Below are 8,278 nucleotides of genomic sequence, written 5' to 3' on the forward strand. Positions count from 1 at the left end.
CCCAGCTAGTATAAATAACTCCTAATAAAACGGTTGAATGGCCTGATGAAGTGTCCGCAATAAGGATGTATTAAACACCAATTTTGTTTAATGAACGTTCACGTGGCAGAGATGTTAACAATGTTGAAACAGGAAAGGCGGCAATAACCTTGTCTAGTGAAATTGCTGAGGTGTCGATGCGTTTGTTTGCGCTAGAATGTCCTGTCAGCATGTGTTAGCCACGGACCTCTGTTAACATGTTAACAGGAAGCATGTCACGTAGGTGAAAAATCAACCATCCAAGATCATAGGTGAGTTATTCTGTTAGAAATTCTCTCCAATAAAAAAATACGCACAACAAAAAGTCAAACCCACCAATATTTTTTGCATTTATCACAGAAAGTTACCTGGGAATGTAACACGAGGCCTCAGCCAAGTTTATTGTGTGATGTGGGTATCCAGTCGTCTTTCATCTGAAAATACCACCTTGCTATTTGTTCCCCCATCCCCATCTTATTTGTCGTCTCCTTCTGCTTCTTCCTCTTCCTCTTCCTCTGCTCATAATCCTTCTTTTTCTTCCTCTTCTTCACATATTCCTCATCTTCCTTCTTCTTCTTCCTCTTCTTCTCATATTCCTCATCCTCCTTCTTCTTCTTCTTCCTCCTCTTCTCATATTCCTCATCCTCCTTCTTTTTCTTCCTCTTCTTCTCATATTCCTCATCCTCCTTCTTCTTCTTCCTCTTCTTCTCATATTCCTCCTCCTCCTCCTTCTTCTTCTTCTTCTTGTTCTTGTTCTTCTTCATCTTCTTCCTCTTCTTCTCATATTCCTCATCCTCCTTCTTCTTCCTCTTCTTCTCATATTCCTCATCCTCCTTCTTCTTCTTCCTCTTCTTCTCATATTCCTCATCCTCCTTCTTCTTCTTCTTCCTCTTCTTCTCATATTCCTCATCCTCCTTCTTCTTCTTCTTCCTCTTCTTCTCATATTCCTCATCCTCCTTCTTCTTCTTCCTCTTCTTCTCATATTCCTCATCCTCCTTCTTCTTCTTCTTCCTCTTCTTCTCATATTCCTCCTCCTCCTCCTTCTTCTTCTTCTTGTTCTTCTTCTTGTTCTTGTTCTTGTTCTTCTTCATCTTCTTCCTCTTCCTCTTCTTCATCTTCTTCTCATAATCCTCCTCCTCCTTCTTCTTCCTCATCTTCTTCTTCCTCTTCACCCTCCTCCTCTTCTTCATCTTTTTCTCATAATCTCCCTCCTCCTTCTCCTTCTTCTTCTTCTTCTTCTCCTACTTCCTCTGCAGGAGTAGAGGTGGAGTGCCCCCCCTGCATGCGGCGGTACCCCGCGGAGCTGTGCCCCGAGGTGCTCTTCCGACCCGGTTACCTTCTTCCCGAGGAAGGGGCGTGCCGGCGCAGAGAGCGCGAGGCGCACCCCCGCCGGCAGGATACCGACCGGCACCTCCCATAGTCCAGGACACCTACGGCGAATATGTGAGTAGAGGCAGTAGGAGGGTGTAAAATATACAAACCTCCATAGCGTCGCTTCACATGCTTGAGGACACACCACACTGATGTGTTTGCCTGCGAGACATTTTCTTATAAAATGTAGTTAAAGAGATAAATAAATGAAGCCCTATGGACAGCACCCCGTGTGGTCAAACAAGGGTCATTGCAAGTACCATGTTTCTGATTGGATCTTTATGGCCGTCCCAGAAGTCTATGTTTTAGTTATTATGTTGTTGTAATGTTTTTCCAATAGCACACATTTTATTTTTTTATTCTAGAAAAACATTGGATTTGTTCCTCCAACTCAATATGTTTTGACATTGTAGTTCACCTGCAGAACGTCCAAAAAACCCACAGCTATATTAAGGTTGAAAAATCAGACGGGTGGTGCATTTGCCAAGACCGGGCTGCCACAGTGGAGTCTGTCAGAGTGAGTTCCCCTGGCAGGGTTACTGGCATCGTCCTAGCATATTTAGCAGGTAGCGGGTGAGAAGAGGTGGGCCAGCATTGGAACATTGCCCCGGCGGCCCGCACCTAACGCCATCTGACAGGTTTATTCAAAAGGTTGGCAAATCCAAATGCGTAGAGGTCGTATAAAATGACTCCAGGACCAGCTGTTTCCCATCCTTGTCACCATTGTAAACTGCACCCAGCTCCCTCCCCCCACAACACCTGCCCTGGTGTATCCGCGTGACACAAAGAGGAGACCCCTAGCATCTGCCAGATGATAAATCTATTCACACATCGCGGTGAATTAGGCGCCGAAAGAGCAGCTCGTGCTGTTGTCTCAATGCCCCCGCTCTCCATGACGAGTGTTCCCCGTCAGGTATTTACAAATAGGCCCTCTTGTCTTCATCAGCGAAGCGTTTTTTGCACTCATGCTTTTTTGCCTCCACACCATCTCACCATTTAGCCCCCAGCTGGTCGCATTGTTCTCTCTGAGCGTGTTCTCTGCTTGGTCTCTGCTTGGTCTCTGGTTGTTCTCTGGTTGGCCCCTGGTTGTTCTCTGGTTGGCCCCTGGTTGGTCTCTGGTTGGTCTCTGGGTGGCCCCTGGTTGGTCTCTGGTTGGCCCCTGGTTGGTCTCTGGTTGGCCCCTAGTTGATATCTGGTTGGCCCCTGGTTGTTCTCTCGTTGGCCCCTGGTTGGTCTCTGGTTGGTCTCTGGTTGGCCCCTGGTTGGCCCCTGGTTGGTCTCTGGTTGGTCTCTGGTTGGCCCCTGGTTGGCCCCTGGTTGGTCTCTGGTTGGTCTCTGGTTGGTCTCTGGTTGGCCCCTGGTTGGTCTCTGGTTGGTCTCTGGTTTGTCTCTGGTTAGTCTCTGTCTGGTTGGTCTCTGGTTGTTCTCTGGTTGGCCCCTGGTTGATATCTGGTTGGCCCCTGGTTGGTCTCTGGTTGGCCCCTGGTTGGTCTCTGGTTGGTCTCTGGTTGGCCCCTGGTTGGTCTCTGGTTGGCCCCTAGTTGATATCTGGTTGGTCCCTGGTTGGTCTCTGGTTGGCCCCTGGTTGGTCTCTGGTTGGCCCCTGGTTGGTCTCTGGTTGGCCCCTGGTTGGTCTTTGGTTGGCCCCTGGTTGACCCCTGGTTGGTCTCTGGTTGGCCCCTGGTTGGTCTCTGGTTGGCCCCTGGTTGGTCTCTGGTTGGCCCCTGGTTGGCCCCTGGTTGGTCTCTGGTTGGTCTCTGGTTGGCCCCTGGTTGGTCTCTGGTTGGTCTCTGGTTGACCCCTGGTTGGTCTCTGGTTGGTCTCTGGTTGGTCTCTGGTTTGTCTCTGGTTAGTCTCTGTCTGGTTGGTCTCTGGTTGTTCTCTGGTTGGCCCCTGGTTGATATCTGGTTGGCCCCTGGTTGGTCTCTGGTTGGCCCCTGGTTGGCCTCTGGTTGGTCTCTGGTTGGCCCCTGGTTGGTCTCTGGTTGGTTCCTGGTTGGTCTCTGGTTGTTCTCTGGTTGGCCCCTGGTTGATATCTGGTTGGCCCCTGGTTGGTCTCTGGTTGGCCCCTGGTTGGTCTCTGGTTGGTCTCTGGTTGGCCCCTGGTTGGTCTCTGGTTGGCCCCTAGTTGATATCTGGTTGGTCCCTGGTTGGTCTCTGGTTGGCCCCTGGTTGGTCTCTGGTTGGCCCCTGGTTGGTCTCTGGTTGGCCCCTGGTTGGTCTTTGGTTGGCCCCTGGTTGACCCCTGGTTGGTCTCTGGTTGGCCCCTGGTTGGTCTCTGGTTGGCCCCTGGTTGGTCTCTGGTTGGCCCCTGGTTGGCCCCTGGTTGGTCTCTGGTTGGTCTCTGGTTGGCCCCTGGTTGGTCTCTGGTTGGTCTCTGGTTGACCCCTGGTTGGTCTCTGGTTGGTCTCTGGTTGGTCTCTGGTTTGTCTCTGGTTAGTCTCTGTCTGGTTGGTCTCTGGTTGTTCTCTGGTTGGCCCCTGGTTGATATCTGGTTGGCCCCTGGTTGGTCTCTGGTTGGCCCCTGGTTGGCCTCTGGTTGGTCTCTGGTTGGCCCCTGGTTGGTCTCTGGTTGGTTCCTGGTTGGTCTCTGGTTGGCCCCTGGTTGGCCCCTGGTTGGTCTCTGGTTGGTCTCTGGTTGGCCCCTGGTTGGTCTCAGGTTGGTCTCTGGTTGGCCCCTTGTTGGTCTCAGGTTGCCCCCCGGTTGGTCTCTGGTTGGCCCCTGGTTGGTCTCTGGTTGGCCCCTGGTTGGTCTCTGGTTGGTCTCTGGTTGGACCCTGGTTGGTCTCTGGTAGGTCTCTGGTTGGACTTTGGTTGGTCTCTGTCTGGTTGGTCTCTGGTTGGTCTCTTGTTTGTCTCTGTCTGGTTGGTCTCTGGTTGGCCCCTGGTTGGTCTCTGTCTGGTTGGTCACTGGTTGGTCTCTGTCTGGTTGGTCTCTGGTTGGTCTCTGGTTGGCCCCTGGTTGGTCTCTGGTTGGTCTCTGGTTGGACTTTGGTTGGTCTCTGTCTGGTTGGTCTCTGGTTGGTCTCTTGTTTGTCTCTGGTTGGTCTCTGTCTGGTTGGTCTCTGGTTGGCCCCTGGTTGGTCTCTGTCTGGTTGGTCTCTGGTTGGTCTCTGTCTGGTTGGTCTCTGTCTGGTTGGTCTCTGGTTGGTCTCTGGTTGGTCTCTGTCTGGTTGGTCTCTGGTTGGTCTCTGTCTGGGTGGTCTCTGGTTGGTTGGTCTCTGGTTGGTCTCTGTCTGGTTGGTCTCTTGTTGGTCTCTGGTTGGTCTCTGTCTGGTTGGTCTCTGGTTGGTCTCTGTCTGGTTGGTCTCTTGTTGGTCTCTGGTTGCTCTCTGTCTCGTTGGCCTCTGGTTGGCCTCTGTCTGATTGGGCTCTGTCTGATTTGTCTCTGGTTGGTCTCTTTCTGGTTGGTCTTTGTCTGGTTAGCCTCTGTTTGGTTGGTCTCTTCCGGGTAGGTTTCTCTCTGGCTGGTCTCTGGTTGGTTTCTAGTTAGTCTCTGGCTGGTCTCTGTCTGGCTGGTCTCTGGTTGGTTTCTGGTTAGTCTCTGGTTGGTCTCTGGCTGATCTCTGTCTGGCTCGTCTTTGTCTGGTGAGTCTCTGGCTGGTCTCTGCCTCTCTGGCCTCTTCCTGGCTGGGATATCAGTTGTGCTTGGCTCCTGTTTCAGCATAGTATCTCTATTGAGCATCAGTTTAGATTTGAGATGGGGGCTATTTTATGCTGTTTCCATCCATGTGTTTCAATGTCTGAAATACAGGGGTATCTCGAGCTGACGGCTAGAATCTCACTAATCCAGTCCTATCAAATCTATTCTTCTCAGTGTCATCATCAGTATTAAATTATACTGAGTCTAATTGTTGCCAAACAAAATCACATAAATGTTATTATTCACTGATTCAGTCTGGGCACGGCCCATTCAGACCTGAATAAGCACTATGATGCATTATGCAGACAAATCGAATTTCCTGTCATTCGTTAGGGGCATTAAGGTCTCTTTAAAACCTGTACTCAATCTAATTGGAGAGGAGTTAGTTTAATCTTGTGATCCTTGTCTAAGACTCTGTATTATTTTCCAATGATGATGCAGAGGAGGACGTTTTAACAATAAGACTTGTTTGCTTGAACCAAATACATATTATAGAGTGATTGAGGGAGGCTGGTTGAAATGGTTGCGTGTGTCATAGCTCATGTAAGAGCGTACATCTGCATGAATCTATTTCAGTGGTGGTGGGGGCATCCCTTTGGCTAAGAGCGAGTGTCTGGTGTGCTCTATACATGTAGGAGTGTATTATACTCAGTGTGTGAGTAATCCTGGTTAAGTATTGTGTGTTTGATAACCTTGTGGCTGACCTCTGCAGTAAGTGGCTGACAGCCGCAGTCACCCAAGGGCAGCCCCAATTCACACACACCGGTCGATTCCAGGCTGACGTCAAGAGCCAGGAATAGTCCATTGAGCTGAAGGGTGCTTCTTTTTCTCGTGTGGCAATTGAAAGTCTTCATTTCATTGTCATCCTTGGAGCTGATGAGGCTAAATATAGCGGGGAATATTCTTCACTAAAAAGATAACTGCAGTCAAACTGAAAGCCAAACTCAAATGCTTTGTTGGCATCCACTGTAATCCTAATATTGCTCTGGGTGTTTACCTACCTGCCACCAAAGTAAGTACCTGTGTGCTTAAAATGATCTCAAATATAAGGATGTAAAAAGACCTACTGAGGCTTATTGAGGTTTCTTATTGAATGGAAATGTTTTCACAATCAGGCGGGAAATTGTAACTAGTTTTTCAGCTTAAGACAATTAAGAAAGACATTATTTTACTCATTATGATTGCATTATCATGTCATTATTCATTATTAATATGGATCATAGATAATTATCATTGTAAAGGGGTGTCAAAGTTCACCAATACATTGTGGTGGAAAGTTTTACTCAGATAAGGGCTAATAACTAATAGTATTCTATCAGGGATAGATTATATATATATATATATATATATATTTATATATTACAGCATAGATATATCTATGCTTCCATAACACAATGTTGACTCTGTCGAGATGTGTAATACAAACAGCTTCTCTGAGTGGCCCGTACATATGGCCTATGAACATGTTGCTGTTCAGAGGGCAGCCTGGAGACCTCCCATTCAGGCCTGATATAAGCCCATGTTCTGCATTTCGAGCTGTGTTTGTCGCCTGGGTTGAATGGGATTAAATAAAAAAATGACGTTAACACAACGCTGATTGGACAGACAGTCAGAAGGACAGCGGGACAGACAGACTTGTTGTGAAATCCCCCTCATAACTATTGTCCCTCACATGCGTAGCCACACACGTGATGACCAATCAATTGACCGGATGATGGATGGAAGCACATCCATCCAGACGGACCGACAGACAAGCTTTCTGTTCAATCTGTCTCGGGCCTTTTGTCCTTGACAAACACAGTGTGACGTGCACACTGACAACACGAAGGGTCTGCATGTAAACACGCAGACACACGCGGCTCGGGACCCGTGGTGCTCTCATGGCGCCGGCCAGGCCCCTCCGCATCCCTATCGGTTACCACGGTGATGTCGAGCACGGCCCAGCGGCTCTGATAGTGCTGTTGGAACATGCAGCGCCAGCCACTCTCTAAGTCCTCTGTGGCCCGTGAGGGCAGCCCTTATCTTTTAACAACACGCCTCTCAGCCTTCCACTGGCATACAAATGAAAGACTCACTTAGGGGGAGAGGGGTGCACTGTCTCTGTCGTCTAGCTCTCTCTCTCTCTCTCTCTCTCTCTCTCTCTCTCTCTCTCTCTCTCTCTCTCTCTCTCTCTCTCTCTTCTCTCTTTCTCTATCACACACTCTCTCTCTCTCTCTCTCTCTCTCTCTCTCTCTCTCTCTCTCTCTCTCTCTCTCTCTCTCTCTCTCTCTCTCTCTCTTTCACTATCTCCATGTTGCTCTGTGTTGTCCCTTTTTGTTGTCACTCCATTACAATTCTTTCGCTGACACCAGCTTTCTCGGCCCATCCCTCTCTCTTCCTCTTCTGTCGCTTTGCTTTTTTATTCTCTCTCTCTCACTCTCTCTCTTCTGTCCTTTTTGTTTTCTGTTTTTCTCTCATTCCCCTCTCTTCATTCCTCTCTGTGCTTCTGCTCTCAATCAGTCCTTCAGCATCGCATAAATCCTGTTTAGACAAGTTTATGTCTGTGAAGTATCGTTAGACACTGCCGAAAAATTTCCGGGGATTATTTAACCATTAAAAATACATCAATATAACAATCGCTACTTTGTCATAAATACTTTTATTTTGTAAGTATAGCGTGCAATAGTGCATTGTTTCTATACTGCCCCATACTGTATTGTAAACCGTCATACCATAATAACATTCTTGCTAGATCTTTATGCTGCTTCAATTAGAATCTTTATAGATCATTTCATAAAAATGTTTCACCGATGTTTTAATGTTTGTTTTTATCTTCAATAATTTTGTTCCGGGATTTGTCATCCTTGAAAGTTTTTAGAAAGCTTTTGACTTTGTTTAACATAGATATTCACAAGACATGTGTTGGACTTGAAGCTCAATTCTGGCAGCAATAGAGCAGTTTCTATAAAAAATGTCTGCATCCCAGCCGTGTTTAATACTTGTTAAACAGAAACTTGTTGGAATTTTCAACCTGGACTCCATTTGCCCATTGTTTGGTGTTCAAGGGACAGATGTGGACAACACTATTTGAAATTGGTAGAATATTTAGCCAGAATGCTGCAGCCATAATTGCCAAATGGGCTGCAATGTAATCCTTTAGGGCAATAACGCCCCTTGAATGTATGTCCTCTAAAAGTGATTGTTCTTGCCACTAGCCAGCTCAGATTATGGAAAGGATCCCTACAGAGAAATACATTTTTCTTTTCA

The 8,278-nt window shown here is 47.7% G+C and overlaps 1 long non-coding RNA gene across 1 annotated transcript in view; it reads left to right on the plus strand.

The window, feature by feature from the left end:
- Positions 1 to 1,257: 1,257 nt before the first annotated feature.
- Positions 1,258 to 8,278, plus strand: part of LOC132451264 (uncharacterized) — a 25,812-nt gene continuing 18,791 nt past the window's right edge. The window contains exon 1 of the long non-coding RNA XR_009524021.1: positions 1,258 to 1,461. This is a non-coding gene — a long non-coding RNA (uncharacterized LOC132451264). The remainder of the gene's footprint in view (positions 1,462 to 8,278) is intronic.

The sequence above is a fragment of the Gadus macrocephalus genome, chromosome 22, assembly GCF_031168955.1.
Source record: "Gadus macrocephalus chromosome 22, ASM3116895v1".
NCBI lineage: Eukaryota > Metazoa > Chordata > Actinopteri > Gadiformes > Gadidae > Gadus > Gadus macrocephalus.